Source organism: Schistocerca nitens, chromosome 9, assembly GCF_023898315.1.
Source record: "Schistocerca nitens isolate TAMUIC-IGC-003100 chromosome 9, iqSchNite1.1, whole genome shotgun sequence".
Taxonomy (NCBI): domain Eukaryota; kingdom Metazoa; phylum Arthropoda; class Insecta; order Orthoptera; family Acrididae; genus Schistocerca; species Schistocerca nitens.
This window is the reverse complement of record NC_064622.1, coordinates 427,643,802-427,668,313: the sequence shown is the minus strand read 5'-3', so window position 1 is coordinate 427,668,313 and position 24,512 is coordinate 427,643,802.

The window sequence follows — 24,512 nt, the reverse complement described above, 5'->3', positions numbered from 1 at the left end:
ATAAGTAATCGTTGCGAAGTATGTACAGCTGTTTTTAATTTTTGAAAAGAACTCTTAAACTAAATATTTGTGCAACATTTAGTTGTTTCTTTGTTTCTGTAACAACCTTTTCCTTTTTTTAAATTTCTAAACAGGTTTCAGTTTTCTCTGTTTCTAGAACAACTTTACTACTTTCTTTCAATGAGGTGGCTTAACAACAAATATATGCGTTCAACTGCACAACGACACAAAGTCAGGATGGCACGCATGTGCTCTTCTGCAAATCCGCAAAGTTTGCACTGACAGGATGCAAACGGCATAATTATATTAGATCGTTAATTCTCTAATATTGTTCACAGTACAGAATAATTGGAGAGCAAAGTTTATCTCGACTTTCAAACGAGTATGGAAATCAAAAAGGTATGAAAGGGAGGTTTTTGGCGCTGGATAATGAATTTCTACAACAGATAAATTAGAAAATTATGTCAGAAGCAGAGGGAGATACTGTACAATATCAGACTGTCGATAATATAATGTAGACTGAACAAATCAGCTCATACCCTGTAGAGTCCCTGCAGTTTCTTTAATTCTTTAGGATTGTCAGGGGTGCTTTCTCATAAACTGCAGTTAAAGGTACTACATTGTGGGATTTATATGTGAGTTCTGAGAAAACGTACGAAAAACTTTTCTTGCATAGGCAAAGTTCAGAATGATGTTCCAGAAGGGTGAGTAAATAAACTAAGATAGACGAAAAGAAATGCCGAACATGAGAGAAGTCTATTGAATAGGACTGGTTGCTGTGAAGATACGAATTGTTGAGAGGGGAAGAATTCACCAATATTGTTTTCAATCAGTTGCTTGATCAGTCTATCGAGTAATTCTTATGGGTGAAAAACGAGGGAAATTCAGCGAACTTACAGTTACATGACATGGAGTTGCTTGTCCGTAGCTAGTAAGGAATAATTAAGTGTAACCCAGTTATGAAAATAACTAAATATTTGTTCAGATGACGCAAATTCACTTTTTATCGATATGAAATCACTGTTGCCAATCCATTGAATAGTGAATCAGTTTTAAAATGGTAATTTACATACATAACGGCTTAAAGATTTTTTACATACCCTTTAAATAAATGTGTTACATTTTTCGATCTTTGAACCATTGTCTTTTCTGTCGTTCTTCCTGGGACGAACACAACAGCGCCGTACTCCAGTAGTATTCTCTGTTGGAGTGTTTTATTTGGATGTATCTTTAGGTTCTTTTCCCAAAATATCACTTCATCATCGACTATCGCACCTCCTTCGTCATGGTCATCATCTCTGCATTAATCTTCGTCTATTTCATTGCGACCACATTCGTCCCGCCCTTCATCGTCACTTCTGTCTTCTCAGAAAAATATATGAAGATCTATTCTTTCCAAACCTTTTTCACAACCATTTTCAGCAATTCTGATGTATAAGATAAAAAGGCTCTATTATTCTCATCTTGGACCTGTATAATTTTTACTAGGCCTACTACTAGTACTACTACTACAACTACTGTTTTTTTTTGTTTCGAATAGGCCATCTGAAGACCAGGTTTCAATTTCAGTTTTCCACTTTCTGTTTTTTCTTTCCTTCCACTATGCTTTTATCTGTTCGCTATGTTTCTTCTTTCTGTCTTGATAACATTTTGAACCAGTCTTGTTAGCTACCCTGCCTTAGAATCCTTCCATTTTCAGTACTTTTTCCCGAAAAGCTTCTCTGTTGTTTATATCTTCTATTTTTGAATCGTTTCTTTTTCAATCCTTTTTTACTTCGTTTACGTAGCTTGTCGTGAGCTTTTTATCCCACAAATATTTTAAAATCTTATTACTTGATCTACTGTCTCGCATTCGAAATTGGGGCTAGGCCGTCTCTTTGACGTACATCTGTTTTTATTTCGAAAGGCTGTGAGATTTCTCCAATAAATTTTACTATACAGACTTATCTGTAAGTGAGTGTTTCACGGATTAGGTCTGCCAGTTTAAACTTTACAACAAATCCTCCAATTATTTAATCTATTCTTTCTCTGTCAACAGAATCAAAAGCGCTTTTGGAATCCACAATCCTACTGTTATTATTATTATTATTATTATTATTATTATTGTTATTAAAATACCAGTACAGTTTCGCATCGCTATAAGCACTTTACAAAAACGGAAATGCGGAAAGAAAAACTTACATTAACACTATCATGGTATAGGTGGTGGTCCAACAATGCTGCTAGTGAAAAACGCAACCACTCCAAAAGAAGTTTGGACCTGCTACAGGGGCTTAACTACGCACAGTCTTGAGGGTCACAGCGCTAGTGCCCACTGTCAGTATCCCCTGTCCTCTTTGCCTGTTGCATGCCCACTCCATTGCCAACTCGACTCATCAAAACTTCCCCACACATTGTTCCTTACTATGGTTACACGTTTAGACCGTAAAATTTGTAGACATTCTCAACTCTTCTGAAACACAGGGCTACTTTCTGCTTAACCTCTTAACCTCTATATCTTATTTAAGGCCTAGATTCAAATTGTGTGTCGATTCTTTTTTATACACCTCTGTTTACCCCACTCCTGATGAATGCTCCGTCACAGACTTGGCAAAAAAACTTTTGCACCTCTTGTCCATTTCGTTCTACATATTCAGTTAACTGCTATTTGACCTGGGCGAAGAAGGTGAGTGAGTCTCATTTCTTATCCGCTGAGTGATTTCCGAAACAGTGATGCTAGCTGAGTCTGTCGATGGATCGTATTTCACAAGGCATGGCCTACACCCTTCTATAGGTGTAGGAAGGAGAGGTCGGCAAAGCTTTTGGGTGACAGTGTAGTGTGGGGGGAGGGGGGTGGGCTCACTCATGGGAGAACTCCTGTAGAAGTTGTTCTTATAACTGCATCTTCTTTGGACTGAAGTCAGGTGATATGTATCCCTGCTTAAGGAAAGTCTCCCAATTAAAAGATCCACCTTCAGAAATGTCGAATACCTCAATAATGAAGGAATTAGCATATTTAATCAAATATAAGAGGTATAAGAAGTAAAGTTATTGAACTGTTTAATAGATGTTGACTGATATTATTGGTATATCAGTGCACCAGTTAAATAATGTGACGATTCAGAAACTTCATTTTCCACGATACAGATTAGCCGGCTATTTTTCAAGGAGCTCTTCAAGGAGTGGAGGAGTGGGCAAGTACGTATGAGACTATTGGCGTATCAAAGCACTCCAATGAATAGGTCTTTCAATGTTGTTGAGGAGCAGCTGAATTTAATGAAACTAAACAATTAATTAGAGTTCTTTTAGGTCCCCTAATTGTCATGTCAGAATATTTTTGTCCAGTATAGAGAAAGTTCTGGGTTCACTTGAACAGGAGTAACAAAAATAAGTTATATGTGGTGACTTCAATATTGATTTTATAGGTGACTGCCCAAGTAAAAGAATGTTGGAAGATCTAAGGTCGTATCGTCTGGTGCAGACTATAATCTTTCCAACCAGAGCACAGGAAAACAGTAACACAATCGTTGACAACAGTATTGTTCGATTTTCATTACTAGAGGGGCATTCCGTTAGTAAGAGGGTGCACAAATTTCAAGGCTAAAAGAAATTTTTGCGCACATATACAGACACGCCATGTTAAATATAAACGCAAACTACAGTGACGGGAGAACATCGCAACACCAAAAACTTTAGGGTCAGAGGAATGCTCGCTACGTGACCTCTGGCTCGGAGCTGTCCTTGAAGTAACCGATTTATTGCATTACAACAGCGGTGTATGAACAACCGTTATCCTGTTGGAAAATATCCCCTGTAATGTTGTTCATGAATAGCAACACAGCAGGTCGAACCACAAGATGAACGTACATTCTGCGGTTAGCGTGCATGGGATAACCAAGAGAGTGCTCTTGCTGTCATACGAAATCGCACTGCAGACCCTGAGCCCAGATGTAGGTCCAGTGTGTCTAGCACGCAGACAGGTTGGCTTAATGTCCTCAACTGGCCTCCTTCTAACCAACACACGGTCATCACTGGCCCCGAGGCAGAACCAGCTTTCATCAGAAAAAAAACCTCCTTTCTTTCCTCCAATCCGCTACGGTAGCAGGTTCGAATCCTGCCTCGGGCATGGATGTGTGCAATGTCCTTAGGTTAGTTAGGTTTAAGTAGTTGTAAGTTCTAGGGGACTTATGACCTCAGATGTTAAGTCCCATAGTGCTCAGAGACATTTTTGTCCTCCAATGAGCTCTCGCTTGACACCATTGAAGCCGCAAATGGCGAAAGTTTGGGATCAGTGAAATGCACGTTACAGCGTATCTGGTTCGGAGCTAGCCTTGAAATAGCCGATTTTTAACATTTCGTTGTGCCATTGTGGTGTCAACTGCTGGTCAAATTGCCGCTGCAGATGCAGTGTGATGCCCAGGGTCATACGCCGAACACGACGTTCTTCCCTCTCCGTGGTGCCACGTGTCACTCCGGAGACCGGTCTTCCTTCGATTGCAGATTTTCGTGACCTCCGCTGCCAGCATTATTACAGAGGCAACATCCAGCTTCTCGTAGCGCTATTATACGACCTCACTCAAACTCATTGAGGTTTTGATGATGTCTTCCTACGCTCACGACCGTTACAGCTGTATTGCCAGCAAACGTGATTATCGTGGTCCTAGTGGCGCTAGTGCAACACCCTTATGCAAGTGGGGTGAAATGTTGAATAGACATCGTTTTCAGGTTTAGAATCACGCCTACTATCTTTAGTTTATGTCGCAGAACTCCTTTTCGGTGTTGCACTTTTTTCCTCCGTGAGTGTGTTTTGAAAAATTAAGCCGGTGGCAACCGAAACTTTTTAAACCTTATTTTTTAAACCTCGTTACAGAACAAGAGTGACATGATGTTTATAGTGCTGATAAAATGGACGATAAATGTCCTGATTATCCTCAACAGATTTCCGACGCTCTTTGAGAGTTGCTTTCGGTTAGAACGTTCAAACAGGGTACTGGCACCAACAGGCAAACTTGGTAGCTGGTTAGTGGGTACGTATATCATGTAGAACAAAGTGGGAATTACATAACGTTAGAAATAGTCACAATCGAGCACCAGTAGCCCATTACAGACAGTACAGCAAAGTACTTAAAATGTTATAAAGAACGCAAGAAGCATGTGGTATGAAAATGGAACAGCTATTCTCAAGATACGATTAAAAACTATATAGTCACCAGAGAACGAAGTGTGTGGTCAGCAGCACTAGAACGAGGACATAAAGCCTATAAGTAGTAAAAATCTTTTTATTATTGATAAATCAGATATATGTACAGCATTTGACAAGTACTTTCTCGATACAGGAGGTGAATTAAATAACAAACTTAGTTATACAGGGAACAACATAAATCTCTTAGAAAATAGCTTTACAAGACTGCTATCTGAAATACACCTCCGTGAAAATGACGAGGAGCAAAGTGAGTCACCATCACTGAAGACCACGGGATATCATGGATATGACGGGATATCTAGCAGACCACTAGGGCACTCTGCTGCATATGTTAGACCAGTACTTAGCCATATTTGTAATTTTTCGCTTAGGAATGGTCAGTTTTCTGAGGGATTGCAGTACTCAGTAGTGAAACGGCTTTATAAAAAAAGAGGGGAGATGGTACAAAATTTAAGGATCATTTCTGTGCCACCGGTGTTTGCTAAAGTTATTTAAAAGGCTGTGTATATAAAGGTAATTGATCACTGCAGTTCACATAATTTGCTGTCAACATACACTCCTGGAAATGGAAAAAAGAACACATTGACACCGGTGTGTCAGACCCACCATACTTGCTCCGGACACTGCGAGAGGGCTGTACAAGCAATGATCACACGCACGGCACAGCGGACACACCAGGAACCGCGGTGTTGGCCGTCGAATGGCGCTAGCTGCGCAGCATTTGTGCACCGCCGCCGTCAGTGTCAGCCAGTTTGCCGTGGCATACGGAGCTCCATCGCAGTCTTTAACACTGGTAGCATGCCGCGACAGCGTGGACGTGAACCGTATGTGCAGTTGACGGACTTTGAGCGAGGGCGTATAGTGGGCATGCGGGAGGCCGGGTGGACGTACCGCCGAATTGCTCAACACGTGGGGCGTGAGGTCTCCACAGTACATCGATGTTGTCGCCAGTGGTCGGCGGAAGGTGCACGTGCCCGTCGACCTGGGACCGGACCGCAGCGACGCACGGATGCACGCCAAGACCGTAGGATCCTACGCAGTGCCGTAGGGGACCGCACCGCCACTTCCCAGCAAATTAGGGACACTGTTGCTCCTGGGGTATCAGCGAGGACCATTCGCAACCGTCTCCATGAAGCTGGGCTACGGTCCCGCACACCGTTAGGCCGTCTTCCGCTCACGCCCCAACATCGTGCAGCCCGCCTCCAGTGGTGTCGCGACAGGCGTGAATGGAGGGACGAATGGAGACGTGTCGTCTTCAGCGATGAGAGTCGCTTCTGCCTTGGTGCCAATGATGGTCGTATGCGTGTTTGGCGCCGTGCAGGTGAGCGCCACAATCAGGACTGCATACGACCGAGGCACACAGGGCCAACACCCGGCATCATGGTGTGGGGAGCGATCTCCTACACTGGCCGTACACCACTGGTGATCGTCGAGGGGACACTGAATAGTGCACGGTACATCCAAACCGTCATCGAACCCATCGTTCTACCATTCCTAGACCGGCAAGGGAACTTGCTGTTCCAACAGGACAATGCACGTCCGCATGTATCCCGTGCCACCCAAAGTGCTCTAGAAGGTGTAAGTCAACTACCCTGGCCAGCAAGATCTCCGGATCTGTCCCCCATTGAGCATGTTTGGGACTGGATGAAGCGTCGTCTCACGCGGTCTGCACGTCCAGCACGAACGCTGGTCCAACTGAGGCGCCAGGTGGAAATGGCATGGCAAGCCGTTCCACAGGACTACATCCAGCATCTCTACGATCGTCTCCGTGGGAGAATAGCAGCCTGCATTGCTGCGAAAGGTGGATATACACTGTACTAGTGCCGACATTGTGCATGCTCTGTTGCCTGTGTCTATGTGCCTGTGGTTCTGTCAGTGTGATCATGTGATGTATCTGACCCCAGGAATGTGTCCATAAAGTTTCCCCTTCCTGGGACAATGAATTCACGATGTTCTTATTTCAATTTCCAGGAGTGTAGTTCGTTTTCAGAAAAGGTTTAACAACTGAAAATGCTATATTCTCTTTTCTCCGTGAGTCACTGGACGGGATAAATAAAAAGTCCCGAACAGTAGATGTATTATTTGGTTTAATTGTTATTGTTGTTGTTGTCTTCAGTCCTGAGACTGGTTTGATGCAACTCTCCATGCTACTCTATCCTGTGCAAGCTTCTTCATCTGCCAGTACCTACAGCAGCCTACATCCTTCTGAATCTGCTTAGTGTATTCATCTCTTGGTCTCCCTCTACGATTTTTACCCTCCACGCTGCCCTCCAATACTAAACTGGTGATCCCTTGATGCCTCAGAACATGTCCCACCAACCGATCCCTTCTTCTAGTCAAGTTGTGCCACAAACTTCTCTTCTCCCCAATCCTATTCAATACTTCCTCATTAGTTATGTGATCTACCCATCTAATCTTCAGCATTCTTCTGCAGCACCACATTTCGAAAGCTTCTACTCTCTTCTTGTCCAAACTATTTATCGTCCATGTTTCACTTCCATACATGGCTACACTCCATACAAATACTTTCAGAAATGACTTCCTCACACTTAAATCTATACTCAATGTTAACAATTTTCTCTTCTTCGGAAACGCTTTCCTTGCCATTGCCAGTCTACATTTTATATCCTCACTACTTCGACCATCGTCAGTTATTTTCCTCCCCAAATAGCAAAACTCCTTTACTACTTTAAGTGTCTCATTTCCTAAATTAATTCCCTCAGCATCACCCGACTTAATTCGACTACATTCCACTATCCTTGTTTTGCTTTTGTTGATGTTCATCTTGTACCCTCCTTTCAAGACACTATCCATTCCGTTCAACTGCTCTTCCAGGTCCTTCGCTGTCTCTTGACAGAATTACAATGTCATCGGCGAACCTTATAGTTTTTATTTCTTCTCCATGGATTTTAATACCTATTCCGAATTTTTCTTTTGTTTCCTTTACTGCTTGCTCAATACACACATTGAACAGCATCGGGGAGAGGCTACAACCCTGTCTCACTCCCTTCCCAACGACTGCTTCCCTTTCATGTCCCTCGACTCTTTATAACTGCCATCTGGTTTTTGTACAAATTGTAAATAGCTTTTCGCTCTCTGTATTTTACCCCTGCCACCTTCAGAATTTGAAAGAGAGTATTCCAGTCAGCATTGTCAAAAACTTTCTATGAGTCTACAAATGCTAGGAACGTAGGTTTACCTTTCCTTAATCCAGCTTCTAAGATGAGTCGTAGGGTCAATATTGCCTCACGTGTTCGAATATTTCTACGGAATCCGAACTGATCTTCATCGAGGTCGGCTTCTACTAGTTATTCCATTCGTCTGTAAAGAATTCGTGTTAGTATTTTGCAGCCGTGACTTATTAATCTGATAGTTCGGTAATTTTCACATGTCAACACCTTCTTTCTTTGGGATTGGAATTATTATAGTCTTCTTGAAGTCTGAGGGTATTCCGCCTGTCTCATATATCTTGCACACCAGATGGTAGAGTTTTGTCAGAACTGGCTCTCCCAAGGCTGTCAGTAGTTGATTTGTTGATCATAAAGCATTACTGCAGAAGCTGGACCATTATGGAATGGAATAAGAAGAGTATCTCACAACTGATTCCTCCATAGCAATGGCAACGGCTACGACGTTGCGACAGGTGCACGGGTAAGTTCTGAGGGGGGGGGGACTGATCTTAAATCACATTAAGATTCAGTGTTCGTAATTTCTAACACACATTTTGATTACACGGAGTGGCCATCTGACTAGTGAATCTGAACAATCCAAATTTCTCGGTGTTGAGGTAGATAGTAAGCTATCATGGAAAAACCATGTTCACGACCTTCTTCAGAAACGTAATGCTGACGTAACTGCCGTCAGAACAATACCTGAAGAAGGTGACAGCACAATACCCAAATTAGTTTACTTTCCTTATTTACATTCGCCTATCACATACGATATTACGTTTTAGGGTATCTCTATCCATTACCAAAGGATATTTTTGGCTCAGAAAAGGGTAGTTGCAGCAATAGGTGGTGTACGTTAGCGAGCATCTAGTCTTCCCCTCTTCAGGAGTATGGGAATTCTGACATGGGTCTCTTAAAATATATTTTGTTTAATGTCGTTTGTTGTTAACGGTATAAGCTTATTCCGAAGAATTAGCAGCTTTCCCACAGTTAGTACTAGGTGGAAATCCAAACTGTGTTTGAGTAGCATTTCCTTGACTCTTGTGCAGAAACGGGTGCAGTATTCCGCTGCATTCATTTTCAGTAAGTTACCACAGGAATTAAAATATCTTAACACTAACCCACGCACTTTCAACTCTAAACAGAAGAATTTCCTTATGGCTCACTCCCTCTCAACCACTGGAAAGCTCCAGGACAAAAATTAATAAAATTTATATGTTATATTGTTGATTACTCTAGTTTTTACTCATCATCTTGTCACAGGAATGCGTTTCGTGTAAATTTTGTCTTAACTGTTACCAAAGTTTCTGATGTTAATTTCATGTACTGATTCACTCCATGATCATGGACATTTGCTCCTCACTTTGGTCCTACGGAACTAGACGAGTCAAATGAAATAAAAATAAATAAATAGCTTTGATTACATTCACGTACCGAAAGGGTTGTCTCGACTGATCGATTTTACTATTTTTATTTATTTTCTTTCGTATTTTAATGTTTCTTTATTTCTTTCCTTTGGCCGCCAAGGACAGTATTCTCGCTGTCATTGACCCGGGCGCCACAGCCCGTTTACTCGTCGGTTATTATCACCAGTGGAGTCCGCCTGCTTAGCTGGGTGGAAACGTGCTTGCCTCCCATGCACTGGGCCCGGGTTCGATTCCCGGCCAGGTTGGAGGATTTCTCCACACGTGGACTGGCTGTTGTGTTATCCTTATCATCGGCCGCAAGTCGTCCAATGTGGCGGCCGAACCCGAATTGGACATCCCTTCCAACAATGCCATACTATAGTTTCAATCACCAGTGGATGGTTTCTTTAATTGTACGGTGATAATTGTCCTCATACCCTCTTAGAGCCGACCGCTGTGGCCGAGCGGTTGTAGGCGCTTCAGTCCGGAACCGAGCTGATGCTTCGGTCGCAGGTTCGAATCCTGCCTCGGCCATGGATGTGTGTGATGTCCTTAGGTTAGTTAGGTTTAAGTAGTTCTAAGTCTAGGGGGCTGATACCTGAGATGTTAAGTCCCATAGTGCTCAGAGCCATTAGAGCCATCCTCTCAGAGTAAACAAGAGAAAGCGCAACGTGACGCAGCTTTCAACAATACAGTGTGTCTCTCCAACGCGTAACGCTCGCTTCACTACAATTCCTGCAAATGTGACGTCATTTTGACTACCGCATGATCGGCTATCGGCTTCCATTAGCATTCGATACTGGCCTCTCACAAGATTTCAGGAGCCCATACCGGAGATTTTCAAAAACATGTCATTCACGGGATGATTCATTATATTTACTGCTATAATTAAAAAATTAATGATTTATCAACGGATAATGCCTTCATATAAGAGCGCCGTCTTAGGAGAGAGTTGTTATCGGCAACAATTTACAAATTAAGACGAAATACACTTGTTTTATAATTTTCAGTATGCCGTTTCAATGTAATGGAGCATTGAAAATATAACATAAACACTGCACCATTATCATTAAATATCACTTAATAACGCATCAACGATACAAGCCTTCAAAATCGAATATGATAACGAAGACCGTAGTTAAAAATCGCATGAATGACGTTGCGGTTTCTGGAGTAGAAAGCTGTTACATGGATTTTTTTCATACTAGCGTTGTTAAAACATTCTGTTGCTTTCTTATGAATGTAATACAAGTATGTTCTGCAATACTAGTTGTTATTTACATTGAGTGTGATTCGAGAACGATGGATGAAATAAATATTTAGCTATTTCCGAGTGTGTGGTCAGGCGGAACCGTAGGGGAACATCTTAAATTGCCGCGACTGAAACGAGCACCAATAAAATTCATATTCTTCCTTCTTGCAAATATTTGGTTCTTTATTTCCGAATACGGCCGCCTTTCGAGTACGTGGTTAGACAGGAACATAAGAGGACACGAGTGAAATGAGAACCATTAACATTCATACTCTCCCTTGTCAATAATATTTCGCTGTTTATTCACGATTGTGTGGCGTTTCCCGAGTGTGTGGTTAGGCAGGAACCTAGGAGGACGACTTAAATTGCTGCGAGTGCATCGAGGAGCAATAATATTCATATTCTTCGTTGAAACAAAGATGATAGCCGCTCATGCGCTCATAGATATTGCGCGTGACGTCAAAATGACGTCACGTTTGCGGGAATTGTTGTGAAACGAGCATCGCCCTGTGACGTTGCTTAGAAACAGACCGAGTAGAGTCGAAAGGCGAGCAACACGAATGTTCATGTCCCGTGCATCAACATCGTAAGAAACCGTGAGCTGCAGTAAGGGCACGCAGCAGCGATGGCGGTCTTTGGTGAGTCGCCAACCAGCAACTGATTTCTACCAGTCCCGTTTCCGCCCGTCAGCTTTAACGAGTGACGTACTGTGTAACGTCACGAGTTTACGATGTTAAGGACGTAAGTGGCCTGTTATTAAATATTATCTGCGGTGATCTTAGCAACTGATGTAAACTATGCTGTTTATTGCAAATATGTCGCGATTACTGAGAGTGTGGTTAGGCATGAATCTGAGAGAGCAGCCTAAATCGCTGCGACTGGAACGATTAGCTTTCGTATTTATCATCTTGCTTTTCAAAAATATTTTGTTACTTATTTACCTAGAAGAAGTTGAGCGGGAACATAGGAGCACATCTTGCGTTGATGTTAATGAAACGATCTGCAATAATATTTATAATCTAGGTTCTCGCATTTTTTCCGAATGTGGCACGATTTTCAAGAGTGAGGTGTGCCAGGAAATTAAGATGACAGCTATGTAGGTCACTTTTAGTTCTCCATTCCACAGTTGGTTATTTTTGGTGACTTTCCATTAAGTGTGTGTTCTTATTTCTAGGATTTATTTCGTTGGTGTTTTCCTTCTGTACTTGAGCTATGTAAGTCACTTCTAGTTGTCGATTCCAGATTTTGTCTACACGCCTACTGTGCATTCTTTTAGAATTTTCAGATGTGGTATTACCCTAATGGTCAGCTCCTCGTTCTTTTATTATGTAATTTTCGTCAGGTGTGGGTTGCTAATCCTGTAAGGATTTAACTGTATGGTATCACTTCCTCTACTGCTGCAAAAACGCGTTAAATATCTAACCTTGGAGTCAACAGCTAGAATTGACCTATACAAGTCAATTGTAGTTACTAATTCCAAGATTTGTTATTTATCACAGAAGTACAGCAAGCAAAGCCAAAATAGAAATCCTGTAATAAAGAACACAGCAAAAACACTGAAAATTATAAACCTTGAAATCGATAACTATGATTGACCTTATAGTCATTTCCAGTTACCGATTCCAAGATTTGTTTTCTCGTGAATTTTCCTTCTATGGTGCATTTTCCTTTAGGAATCTTTTTGTTGCTTTCTCCTTATTTCCTGATTACGTCTTTCTTACATTTCCTGTATGTTACTGTTTATTTCATTTTGCGGTTGTTGTATTTGATTTGTTTGGTCCCGCCCAAAACCCCTATTTACCTGCGGTAGTCCTATATACTCCGTACTTATCATTAAGAATTACCACTATTCTGAAATATTACGAGTTTATTATGCGTAATATTGGAATGCACTTTAAAAATCGTCTGTTGTTTTTTCACTTACTCGAGTAAACTATGGTTACTTCAATTTCTGGAGCATATATCTGGTAACTATGTATTTAATCTGGTGAACTGCGATGGTATTTTACCGAATGTATGTTTATTTTCTTTTATTCTAGTGGTACATTCTCTTGTCTAGAAATAAGCCTCGTTTCCAGAATCTAAATACTGTGCTAAGACTATGCTCGTTGCCTTCATATCGCCTCCATGTAGCTTCTTTGATTTAGGTATGAGGTCATTGGTCAAAGTCGGCAGGTGGAATCCGACAAAAGAATTTATTCATGCTTTCTGGACTAGCTCGAAAAGTTTAGTACAGCACCATGGTGTCTTGAAACGTGTTTTCCATAGAGTTATCGTAAGAAAGTCTAAGAATTTGTAACGGATTATAGAAGGATTCAGGCATTAAGTTCTGTATTTGACAATAGACTGATTTGCGTCTTAAACCATAAGTGTGTTATTTACGGAATGAAATGTGTTTTGAAATGGTTTTTTCTGCTTACGTAGTTATGATCAAATAAGGTGGGTCTGTATTATCGTCTTCGTGCCAGGTCAATTCATATCCTCAGTGCCACTTCAGTGCTCCCACACTTTCTTGGCTTTTCACCTCCGTAGTACTAAATTGGTTGAGGTCGCTCGAATTAGAGCTGTAATGCATTGATTTTTTTTTCGCTGGCAACTTCGGTCGTCGTTGCTCGTGTTTCCTTTCGGTGATACGTAAGTTATAGCCCTGAACGTCATTCATACGTGACCTACGCCGTTGTGTATCTCGTGATGTGGCGTTAGTTGTTCTTTCGACAACGAGCTCATTAATTACCCCCACACACGAGCTGACATTGTCGCGAGCAATAATGGCCTGCAATCGGTTACAACACTCTAGCGATTAGGCAGCAGTTTCAAAAAGTATTTCGAATGACTCTTTGTCTGGATTTTATGTTATCGAAAATTATCTGCTATGTTTAGCAAAACGTCATATGTAGACATACTCGTAAAAAGCAAAAGTTGAAATGCATTAAACATGTTTTGGAATGTTTTCAGTTGGAAACTGTAACGTTTTAATTAGGATAGTGTTCAGATTAAATTATCTGCTCTTCTCTGTCCTGGTCGTCATCTTGTATCTCCAGAGATCTCCAGAGACCGGAACGCTAATCTTCTGCATTTCCATGTTAGTGGTACGGGATGGCAGGATGGATTTTGTGTTGCCATCGTACCCCCCCCCCCCCCTCCCCGTCCCCAACCCTCTTTTTTTTGGGGGGGGGGGGGAGATGCAGGGAAAAAAAAGGCGCAGGATTACCTCAGTATGGCTTTTGTGTAAAAGGGTCAATTAAATGCAGAACATGCACGTCTTGTATCAAAATTTTAACCAGTTTAAATTGTTGTTCGTTAATTTTTCTCAAATGTGCTATGGGTCGAGTTATTCAAGACAAATCAAACCCATCCGTGTAAAATAAGAAATACAGAAAACATTATAAACAGAAGTTTATGGCAGATTTTATGTTCCAAAAAATGTATTCTGATTTCTTTAGCCGAAATTTCCATCGGAAAAGGAATACACGAGGGAAAAATGATTTTGCAACAGGGGACCAGTTCATATAACGGTTTAAAAGACTGCAACTATCGCAGTAATTCCGATCGAAGAACACTAATTGCACTGGCATATTCATTTGCGTAGGTCAGTTATATATTCTAGTGGAAAGAACTAACGCAAATAATATCATGCCAGACTCAATTCACACTACAGAATATATTTCACGGTACTGCTCCACCACTTGAGCGTCACCAGTAAGACTTCAAGACAGTCATTTCATTTACCACAGCGTTTTCAAATTCAGTTCATTAGCATGTCACACATTGCATAATGATCATAGAGTTAAATTCTTTCCAGACATTTCCTGACTGTCACATCGGTAAACCGGAAGCTATTCGAAATGAATGAAAAGGCAGGTTAATTACAATGCTCCTAAATTTTACCTGTTGTGAAGCACAATCAGTAAACAGAAAGACACTCCAGTTACTTTCTTGGTCCTGTTTATGGGTGATTCTGGCAGCTAACTATTGTGAAAGAAAGAAAACCGTAAAAACTGTTTGCATTTCGAGCACATGTTTGATTCTTACATCTTAATTAGCATAATGTAATTCCCACAAATTAGGTGTGGGTACTTAATCACATTTCCCAGCTTACTTCAAAGGAAGTAAAACCGTTTCGCAACTGCTACTGATCACAGTCACAGGTGCGTGCGCTCTCTTACTGACTTGTGAATGTCATTCTTACCTTTGCGCCAAGGAACCTTCCTCTTGTACACTGAAATCGGAAAATCAAATATCATGTTACTGATCTCTTTAAAAGGAAACTCGTAATTTCGACTTCACCTCTTATGCAGCTGTTGATAACAGAAAAACCAAGGTGATTGCCGAAAAGGCGTAGCTAGAGTTATTATGTGTATGTCCACAGTCTACTCCACGTCTAGTCTGATAAATTCAGTCACGACACTACTGCTCAATGTTGATACACACAGCAACGGCAGACCTCAAAGCTCGAAGTAAGCTACACTTTTGAATACCATATCGGATGAACGCAAACAGCATCGTTTATATCGATTTTCAGCATAGTTTTTACAAAAGGTAGCACATGTCTTACATTAAAAACTGGCATTAACAAATAAATTATACCGAATTTGTCTTTCTTTAGTTTTCTAAGGATCCTGCGATGTATAAAACGGTACATCACAGGCCAGTTTATTTACGAGTCTCTTGTAGCGTACACATACTTATATAGGACGACGCTTTCCTTGAAGAATAAAATATGACTGATAAACAGCAGAAGAGCTGACTTTTCGCAGAAAGACCTCGTATGACCATCTGACGACGTGAAGGTTTGTTCGCTACACGGCCAACGAAATCAGTGAATGTGGAACATAGGGAACTTCTATGGAATGCAGTATCCACTTTATCTGACGCACCAAATAATCCACCACAACTGTTATCGAGAAAACCGCACAGAAAACGTCAAAAGCTGTCAAACTGTTTCCCCTAACACAGAAGGAACCGATACTGCAATCGTTATTGTCTCTGAGCCACACACAGCAACAATCTTCAACACAGTCGTCTTCTGAAGAAAAATAATTACTTTTACATAATATTCGTATATTATAAAGCCGAGTGAAGTGTAGAAAGCGCGAATCATTACACTTCGTACGAAATTGTCACGTGTCAAGGAAAGCGGCTATCGCAATAAGAAATCAGTAGCAGAAACATACGTTTCTCTTGCAGCGCTTAATACTGACTAGGAAAAGTAGGCACCGGAAATTTAAAAATATACACGTCTAATCAAATCACAAAGTAACTACAATTTGTCGCTGTGCCGGCGCCAGTGAACGTAATGAAGTTCGTGTTCAGATGTGTTGGTTATTTGTATTATTGAATATGAACTTGGATCAATTCAGTTGCAATACAACTCAGTGAGTAGAAGACAAATGACATTTAAAACATTTACTAAACACGTAGCTCCGTGTCCCAAGTCAAATCGTTTTTCTTTTCCTGGCTCTTTGAGAGTTCGGAATTGTACGTGGCCCCGATGGGCTAGGAATATCTTCATCATCTTTGATCGCTAAATGCTCATTAATTGGATACTCGACCGTAGAAAGGTGCGAATTGCCAAACTGCAGAAGTTGTTACACCACTGGCCATTAAAATTGCTACACAAAGAAGAAATGCAGATGATAAACGGGTATTCACTGGACAAATATATTATACTAAAACTGACATGTGATTACATTTTCACGCAATTTGCGTGCATAGATCCTGAGAAATCAGTACCCAGAACAACCACCTCCTGCCGTAATAACGGCCTTGATACGCCCTGGCATTGAATCAGGCAGAGCTTGGATGGCGTGTACAGGTACAGCTGCCCATGCAGCTTCAACACGATCCACAGTTCATCAAGAGTAGTGACTGGCGTATTGTGACGCGCCACTTGCTCGGCCATCATTGACCAGACGTTTCCAATTGGAGAGAGATCTGGAGAATGTGCTGGCCAGGGCAGCAGTCGAACATTTTCTCTATCCAGAAAGGCCCGTACAGGACCTGCAACATGCGGTCGTGCATTATTCTGCTGAAATGTAGGGCTTCGCAAGGATCGAATTAAGGGTAGAGCCACGGTCGTAACACATCTGAAATTTAACGTCCACTGTCAAAGTACCGTCAGTGCGAACAAGATGTGACCGAGACGTGTAACCAATGGCACCCCATACCATCACACCGGGTGATACGCCAGTATGGCGATGACGAATACACACTTCCAATATGCTTTCACCGCGATGTCACGAAACACGATGCGATCATCATGATGCTGTAAACAGAACCTGGATTCATCCGAAAAAATGACGTTTTGCACCAAGGTTTGTACTTGTGTACACCAAAGCAGGCGCTCCTGTCTGTGATGTAGCGTCAAGGGTAACCGCAGCCATGGTCTCCGAGCTGATAGTCCATGCTGTTGCAAACGTCGTCGATCTGTTCGTGCGGATGGTTGTTTTCTTGCAAACGTCCCCATCTGTTGACTCAGGGATCGAGACGTGGCTGCACGATCCGTTACAGACACGCGGATAAGATACCTGTCATTTCGACTGCTGGTGATACGAGGCCGTTGGGATCCATCACGACGTTCCGTATTACCCTCCTGAACCCACCGATTCCATATTCTGCTAACAGTCATTGGATCTCGACCAACGCGAGCAGCAATGTCGCGATACGATAAACCGCAATCGCGATAGGCTACAATCTGACCTTTATCAAAGTCGGAAACACGGTGGTACACATTTCTCCTCCTTACACGAGGCATTGCAACAACGTTTCACCAGGCAGCGCCGGTCTACTGCTGTTTGTGTAGAAGAAATCAGTTGTAAACTTTCCTCATGTCAGCACGTTGTAGGTGTCGCCACCGGTGCCAACCTAGTGTGAATGCTTTGAAAAACTAATCATTTGCATATCACAGCATCTTCTTTCTGCCGGTTAAATTTCGCGTCTGTAGCACGTCATCTTCGTGATGTAGCGGTTTTAATGGCCAGTAGTGTACAGAAAACTGTAGCGCAGTGATTTATTATTTATTCTTGAAACATTTCCGAGTTACAAATGAGTGTCTACTATCATACATTAGTGACAATTTAATGACAGATTTGGAATGTTTTGGTGCTGAAGGCAATTCAAATATAGACATTTATGTTAGGTGCTACGTCGAATGAAATTGTTCTAGGTGCCATGTTCTCAGTCACTCTCCACACAGCTGCATGCAATAAATACCCCTTTTGCCCATTCCTTTCCATGTAACGCATCATAGCCTTTAAATATTTCTTCTTTTCTTCTGTAATTGAGTCCGTTTGTGTCCAAAATTGAAGCAACAAACGGCAGTTTTACAAGATTGCGCGTATTTTCCTACGAAACAATACAAACAGGTGATAATAAAGTAGAAACAATGTGAGGAAGCCAGAATGTAAACAACTGCTATAGACCTTACGGTGGACAAGAATGTTCTTTTTTTTTTTTTCAGCTTAACGAATTTACACACAGATTCCGACAACTAGTTAATGTGTTCAGTTTGGGTGTGAGCTGACCCCTGACAATAGGGGGCATGCTATGAACGATGTCATCAATGTCATGTTGAGCCAGTAACGCCTGTTCTTCCTGCAGAGCTGCTCGCAAGTCTTGCAGAGTGGTTGATGGATGCTAACGTGATGCAACCTGTCTCCCTAGTGCATCCCAGACAGTGGCGCCGATTTAGGGGAGGGGGGAGGGAATTTGTGGCCCCCCCCACCAAATAGTTAAAAGTAGGGGCCTAGCACCCCCCCCCCCTCCCAATATTCAAATATGCATTTCTCACCGCTCTCTCGCCCTTCCTCATCCTTGACTGGGAGATTTGTTAAAACTTGCACATACATTTTTGCATAATAGTATGTAATGGTTACGTAGGAAAAAAATACCGATTTGACAAGCTTTTGCGTACCGGTATTCCTTTCTGCTACTCCTACAACCTCTGCATGTGACGAACTGTCGTGAAAGGGTTTGTCCCCTGCATCTGTACTATTCGCACACTTTTACTGGCGGGGAACGAAAGCTCACCATGAGCTCGCAGCGCTTTGGCTGCTAGGACAAGCTCCACATCCTTCCACAGCAGCCTGCTGGCAGCTTGTAAAAGAAACTAATGAGCAATAGCGACACCGAATTTGATGGCGATCGCTAGAAGGACTAGGTAACGTTAAAGACTCTTCATTCATTTTTGTAAATTCTGTTGAGAATCAATAGGTGCAACACCACACAAATCAGCACCGGCTCCAGGGATTTTGCCGCCCTGTACGAACATGTCAACCCCCCCCCCCCCCCCCCCCCCCCGCTTTTTCCACATAGTCAACTTTTCCCACAATATATTTCATACATGACGCCTTTTTTTCACATATCACACTCATTCGTCTCTTTGTTGTGAATATGTCTTTAATATCAAAGCAGCAGTCAATGATACGTTTACAGTGCGATACGTTTTAAGCCATTTTTGTTGGAGGAAACGTTTCTTTCGTAATTTGTATTTCCAATTTATTCTCACATGCCGCCCCCAAAAATCTGCCGCCGTGGGCGATGGCACAGTTCGCCGCCCCCTTCCTAGAGCCGGCCCTGACAATAATCAACACTATTGTTACAGGGCTACTTCTTGTTAGGCGCACAGTACTGTTACGCAGGCCGCAGCTAATGTTGGCAGCGGACGTAAATATTCCGGAGCTCTGCACCGCCAGTGGTCAGTTAGTCTTACTGTGACTCGGTTAAGTTGTTAATCTTTCGTCCCTTACTGTCCAGTTTAAAATGGACAAGTTTATAATTAGGAAGAAATGTGACAATGTGGCAAGTGTTGGCGATGGTGAAGCTAGACCCAGGGTTAGTGGTGCTGTGTGTGACAGCAAAGACACAGATAGTGACGGAACTGTGGCGGTGACAAAAAACACTGTTCCCGGAAAAAAAACAACGCTGTTATCAGCACTCTTGGAAACAGCAGTTTGCATGGATCGATTACAATAAGGTAAAAGATGTTATTTTTTGCAAAATTTGCAGATAAATGTTTGAAGAAAGTCGTTTTCAGTTTTTTCATGGAAACTGGTTTTTCGAACTGGGAGGAAGGGGTAGAAAAGTTGAAAGCGCATGAAGCATCGGGCTGCCACAGAGAAACTGTACTGAAATTCAAATCCTTAAAATCGAATGTCAGTGTATTTAGCCAGATTTCCAAACAAAAACTGACACAAATGAAAGAAAACCGAGCTTGTTTACTAAAAATCATATCGTTCCTCCGTTATTTAGCAGTGCAAGGGCTTGCAATACGTGGGCATACTGATGAAACAAGTAACATTGACAGTTTTTTACGCCTTCGATATGAAGATAACCAGCTACTTTTAATATGGCTTCAGCGCGAAACTTACAAATGGACATCGCATAATGTGCAAAACGGAATTTTGGCCATTGGAAGTCGTACACTTCTTTTAAAATTATCGGAGGATATCAAGAGTGCAGAGTATTTTGCAATAATAGCAGACAAAACAACAGACATAGCCACCAAAGAGCAATTAAGTATCTGTATAAGATTTGTTGATGCTTCGCTAGAGATAGAAGAATATTTTTTAGGACTGTACTCAGTACGAAGTATCACAGTTAAGGCTCTGTTTGATAATATTATCGACAGTTTAAGATGTTTTGATTTGCCTAAATCTAATTGTAGGGGTCAATGCTTTGACGGTTCAGCTAACATGGCCGGATTATATAATGGTGTCCAGGCAAAGTTTATGGAAATGTAGAAGAGAGCTATGTTTGTGCACTGCCTTGCACACTCTTTAAATCTAACACTACAAGACACTGTGAAAGCAGTTCCAGAAAGTCGAAATGCATTGAATGTTATGAAGGACTTAATACATTTTGTGAGAGCTTCACCTAAAAGATTTGATCTTTTTGCTCACCAGAAGGGAGATGCCTCTACAAATTTGAAACCACTCTGTTCTACAAGGTGAGCCGTAAGATACTTGGCAATGAGTTCAGTTTTGTCCAACTATACAGAACTTCAGGAATTTTTTCCTAAATGTTTCAAGAAATGACAATTCAGACACTGGGGCCAAAGCAAACGGCTTTTTGTTTAATATGCAGACATATGATTGCTTTTTCATGTTATCACTTTTGGTAAAACTGTTTGGTCACATTGATACCGTAAACATAGCACTACAGAGGAAATCCCTACACTTAGAGGAGACCAATAAGATGATTACCACCCTTGTAACTTCTATTAAATTTATGAGAAACAATTTTGAATCATTCTGGGGTGAAGTAACTTCAAAATGTCAAGATATGCATGTTGATTCCCCAAAATTACCTCGTAGAAGAAAAGTCCCTAGGAAATACGATGAGTCCATCAATTCATCTGTAGAAACATTCACTGAAGTATGTGACAAATATAGAAGATTGTATTATGAAACAATGGATACATCCATCAGCTTCTTGGAATCAAGGTTCAAAACTCAATCATTCATGTTTGTAAATCAAATTGAAGGAATTCTTCTTGGTGATGGTAAACATTCATTCGAAGTTTTATCTTTCTACGAATCAGATATAGAGAAAGAACGCCTGCTTCTTCACCGCAGCATGTTTCATGACATTATCCAAAGCAGTGATTCTGCGAATATTAGTTCGTTGGATGACATAGTGAAATACCTAAAACAGGAAAAGCGCCTGTTTGACCTGCTCCCTGAACTAGTGAAATACATACGTGTAGTGCTGACGATTCCGGTAATGTCCTGCACCGCTGAGCGATCGTTTTCTTGTCTGCGGAGGGTGAAAACGTATCTTCGTTCTATAATGAGGCAGGATCGTCTTAATGCCATCGCCCTTCTCAATGCCCATGGAGATGGATCGATGAAACTCGACCTTGATGTCATATGTGACGAGTTCATATGCAGGGAAGATCTGGGGAGGAGTACATTTGCCATAAAAAATTAAGGTAAGTTTCCTCAACTTTATTTATGTATTTGTTTTGTACCACTACTGACCTATACTGCGACTGAAGTGACATTGTGATTGACGTTTCAACGAGTCGAGGGGGTAGGGGCTAGTCGCCAGCCAATCGCAGCTGTTTGCATTTTTCATTATCCTCGAAATCTTTTTTGTTTCTTGAAAGTTGTTATGCTTTGAGGGGAATCTCCCAAGAATATGATGTCATAACTCAAAAGGGAAAGTATGCGTTAATAATATACCTCTCTCCTTCAGCACTTGTGTTGTTCCATATAATTCTCATTGCATAGGTCATTTTAGATAGCTTAGAATTTAAGAATGTGATGTGGGAATTCCATTTCAGATTGTCTTGTAAGTAAACAAAGCAATTTTGTTTCAGTGACACTTAATTTTTTGGTTTTCCCAAGAAATATTTGGTTTTGATGGATTTTTAATTTTGCTGTGTGTGGAATTGTATAGTGGCGTGTTTTTTTCTTTCTTTTTTTAAGGGTTAATCAGTAGCTTATTCCTCACAAACCACTCTGAAAGCTTTTCATTTGTGACTTCAGCATACAGCCTAAGAGCCTTTCTATTTCCACCTTCAATCAATACACTGGTGTCATCTGAAAAATAGGACTGGTTTGGAGTGTCGAACATGTAGATGGAAACGCAAAGTTATCTGTCAAATGTAGTACCTAATAAAATGATTCTTGCCCCCCTCCCCCCCCCCCCACCCAAAAAAAAAAAAATATTTTCAAGTGGGTGCCTCTGATCCCAGAGATGCTCTAGGGAAGCAAACCGGGAGAACGAGCAGGCCACGCCATGCGTGCAGCATTTTCCGTTTCCCAGGAAAACAACAACCATCTGTTCTCTGTGAAGTAGAGCATTATCGTCCATCAATACGAAGTCTGGGTCCACACCACCTCGCAACAACCGCACTTGAGATACCAAGATCTCTTCACCATGCCTTACAGCAGTTAAACCAAGCCGATTCACCCCTAGAATTTCATGAAGAGGTGTTAGAGTGGTCAACATAATCCCTGCCTTGCATCATTACGGATCCTCCTCGATACAGGTCTCTTTCCACAGTGCTTGGGTCCCCAAATTGAGTTCCACGTTCCTTCCAGATGCGAATGATTGGAGAATTACTCTCCAAACCAGATCGGCACTCATCGGTAAAAACACAATTTGCCCACTGTTCGACGTCCAGGGGGTATGCTGGCGACTCCACGATAGACGTTCCGTTCTGTGAAGACGCATCACATGTAAACGTACAGCAGGTCAAAGCTTGAATGCTAAAAAAATTGAACTATTCGTAGAAATTACTATGAAAGGTTTAAAAACTTTTGCTTCAAAATGGTTCAAATGGATCTGAGCACTATGGGACTTAACATCTATGGTCATCAGTCCCCTAGAACTTAGAACTACTTAAACCTAACTAACCTAAGGACATCACACAACACCCAGTCATCACAAGGCAGAGAAAATCCCTGAACCCGCCGGGAATCGAACCCGGACTTTTGCTTCCTCGAGCGTTTTGCAAAGGTCACTGAGTGGAAATTGCTTTGTCTCTAACTTCCTTCTCAGTATCAGTCACAGGGAAGGAAGTTGCGTCCACTAACAAGAGGCCGTTGTTCTATTGTTGTGAACATTTCCCACCAGGAAAAGAAAAAGAATTACCATCATTCGATTCTTGTTTTGTGCAACACGGTAATCACTCTAAAAAATAAGGTTTTTCTTCATTGCTATCCCGTATTATTTCTCGTTCTTCTTAAATGTTCGAGTATGGTATTAATAGTGTGCTGCCTGACACGTCGATTAAATATCTCGGCGTAACGTTGCAAAGCAATATGAAATGCAGTGAGCATGTATGAATTGTAGTGGGGAAGACGAATGGCCGACTTCGGTTTATTCACAGAATTTTAGGAAAGTGTGGTTCATCTATGAAGCAGATAGGACACTAGCGCGACTCATTGTTGAGTACTGTTCTATTGTCTGGGATCTGTACCAGGCCGGATTGAAGGAACACATCGAAGGAGTTCAGAGGCAGACTGCTAGATTTGTTACCGATAGGTTTGAATAACACGCAAGTATTACAGAGACGTTTCGGGAACTCAAATGGGAATCACTGGAGGTGGAGGGAAGGCGAAGTTCTTTTCGAGGAGCCCTATGTGGTGTCACCGCCAGACACCACACTTGCTAGGTGGTAGCCTTTAAATCGGCCGCGGTCCGTTAGTATACGTCGGACCCGCGTGTCGCCACTATCAGTGATTGCAGACCGAGCGCCGCCACACAGCAGGTCTAGTCTAGAGAGAGACTCCCTAGCACTCGACCCAGTTGTACAGCCGACTTTGCTAGCGATGGTTCACTGTCTACATACGCTCTCATTTGCAGAGACTACAGTTTAGCATAGGCTTCAGCTACGTCATTTGCTACGACCTAGTAAGGCGCCATATTCAGTTACTATAATTACTATCTTCAAGAATGTATTCTGAACAGATAATATTGTGAATCATGTACCGTCAAGAGCGACGTTCATCATTAATGGATTAAAGTTAAGTATCAAACTAATTACGTCCGCT